This window comes from Crocuta crocuta, unplaced genomic scaffold, assembly GCF_008692635.1.
Source record: "Crocuta crocuta isolate KB4526 unplaced genomic scaffold, BGI_CrCroc_1.0 scaffold1944, whole genome shotgun sequence".
In the NCBI taxonomy this organism is placed as follows: domain Eukaryota; kingdom Metazoa; phylum Chordata; class Mammalia; order Carnivora; family Hyaenidae; genus Crocuta; species Crocuta crocuta.
The window spans coordinates 204,010-206,657 of record NW_027528394.1 but is presented as its reverse complement, the minus strand read 5'-3'; the positions used below and the strand labels follow the sequence as shown (position 1 = coordinate 206,657).

The 2,648-nt window shown below is 38.8% G+C and overlaps 1 protein-coding gene across 1 annotated transcript in view; it reads right to left on the bottom strand.

Annotated features, from left to right (window-relative positions):
• AR (androgen receptor) overlaps nucleotides 1-2,648 on the bottom strand; it is a 182,252-nt gene that overhangs the window by 7,801 nt on the left and 171,803 nt on the right.

Genomic DNA, 2,648 nt, shown 5'->3' with positions numbered 1-2,648 from the left:
ATCATTATTATACACAAAAAAGTTATTTATGACCTGCCTCCTTAGACTAATTTCTTGCCACTTATCTTTTCATAATTTAGGTTCTAGTTACAATGAAAAACTTAGTTTGCTGAACACATCATACTTTTTCATGCCTCTGTCTTTCTGATATCTCTGCACAGTCAGTTGCCTTTATCTAGAATGTATTCCTCCCTCCCTAGGCTTTCCATATGATAAATACCTATGCATCTTTCAAATTTTCACTGAAAAGCTACTTCCTCTGTGAAGTCTTTTCTAACTTATCTAAGCAGAAGACTTAATAATTCTTCTTACACCTTCTTACTGAACTTTGTGTAGCTTCACCCAATTACAACACTTAATACACAGTATTGGAATTTACTTATGTACACACCTATCTCTTCCACAAGACTTGTAAGATTCTTGAAAACAGGAACCATNAAAGCCACTAGATGCTACTTCCACAATACCACAGAGAGAGATCAAATGTAGCTATATTCTTCTGGAGGTTTTCAGACAGTTGGATGCTTAGAAAATCAACTCAGAGCTCATCTCCTACTAGTATCTCAATTCTCTTTTCCCCAGAAGATCCAGAATTATCAGAAATTTTGTTTTGCTATACCTCATTAGGAATGCTTCCATTAATTTTGATACAGTTTCTAAGTTTCCTGTTGATGACCTCCTTTAACCCTCACAATAACCCTAGAGAGCAGAAATGTGACAATCATTTTGCTAACAAAGAATTTGAGGGCTAGAGAAGTTAACGGACTTCCCCAGGTCACGTAGTCTATGTGTGGCTGAATTGGGACTAGAATCTAGGTGTTCTAATTCTCTTCAGGGCTTCTTCCACTCTACTGCTGAAGGACACAGCTCAAGAACTACCAAGTTCATGAGCTTTTTGGAGCCATAGGCCAAGGTCTGAAGTGTACACTATCTAGACATGTTCTGCTTAGTTGGTCCTTGCCTACCCCAAAACCTCATTTCCCCTCTCTTCTCCTCCCCTCCCCTCTCCTCCCCTTCCTTCCCTCTTTTCTTTCTCCTCTCCCCTCCCCTTCCATCTTCTCTCTCTCCTCTCCTCTATCTTCTCTGTTCCAAGCCTATCAGACATCACAGATTCTTGAGTCCTCATATCACCACCAATGCAGCTCAACTGATTGACTATAATCATAGCTCCCAGGCCTGAGCCTCCCATCTTCATTGTAGTGATACACTGACAGACTAGCTGAATCCTCAAACCCCAGAGTATTTCCAGACAGAAGTCACTTCTGTAGCACAGAACTTTTGGTATTGACTCTTCCTAGTAGGACACAAAAAGCAGAGATCGAGGATGGAACATCTCTTGGGGAAAGGGTCCAAGAGCTTGAAACCTGAGCCTCTGGAGTGGAAGTAAGCAACAACTTGGTTGCTGACTGTGTGAATAGGAGGATGTGTAAGGAGAATGAGGATTAAACTGTATAAGTACTAAGGAAGCTGTCAATACTGATGCATTTTTCACTCCTTGAGATGCCAGAGAGCTAACAAAAAGGAGAAAAAAGGGAAAGCTTAGTTTGACTGTAATACTAACTAACTGTAATAACACTAATGGTCCTTACTGAGACCTGCTTATTAGCACTCAATCCTAATTACTGTGCATACATCAGCAACACAGCAGGCTAATCTTCCTGTAGGTCTAATATGATTACAATATCTAACTCTGTTTTCTAAGGCCCAGCCTTTGAAGTTGCCTGCTCGGATAGCATGACTATTAAGTAAGGAATGACTTGAGGAAACAGTAGCTCCAGCCTATAGGTTTCCTTCAGCATACCTTCACTTAACATCTCTTTGGTACTATGTTAGGCTATTCTGGAGAAATGAAGAGGAGTTATTCTCAGGTTTTGAAACATAGCAAACACATTAGGGAGCAGAGACAGCTTCACTGAGATTCTGTTTTCTTGATAAAATTTAGTCAATTATAATTTCTTAGCAATCTGTAGTGGAAGCCTATAGTCCCACGTCAAGTCTGGGAGAACATGTCCAAAGAAAGGCCAGCTGGGAAATCTTTGGTGCTCTAGTGCATTCAACAACTAAGGTCTTCAAATAAGATAATTCATCCCTGGGACCCGTGCAGGAGCTTCTAGGCAAGGCTGGTGGCAGCTTAAATTGATTTTAGTGAAAGCAGTGACTTTAGCATTCAAGCCTCATAATAGTGACCCATTATTTACACAGCATCTACTATTGCTTTAGCTACTGTACTAGGTCCTCTTTATATCTAATCACTAAATTTCAAGTTAGTTATTGTTCTACCATCTCTACAAATGAAAAAACAAAAGCACATGTAGACATGTGATTAGCTCAAGGTCACATAACTAGTATATAGCTAAGATTCCAAATCAGAAGCATCAGATTACAAATGTACTGAAAACAATCTACTCACGAATCCTCAATTGATAGTTATTATTTATTAAAGTCCAGGTACTATACTAGGCAATTTACTTATATAATCTCCATCACAGAAAACTTAAAATAACAAAATTTATTCGAGTAGATGCCTAGCACAGTGGCTCACACAGGACAGGAACTCAATCTGTTGAATGAGCAAATAACTAGAACTAGTAGGTAATTATCAATAATATTTATAACAAGAATTCTTTTTTTTTTTTGGATGACTATCA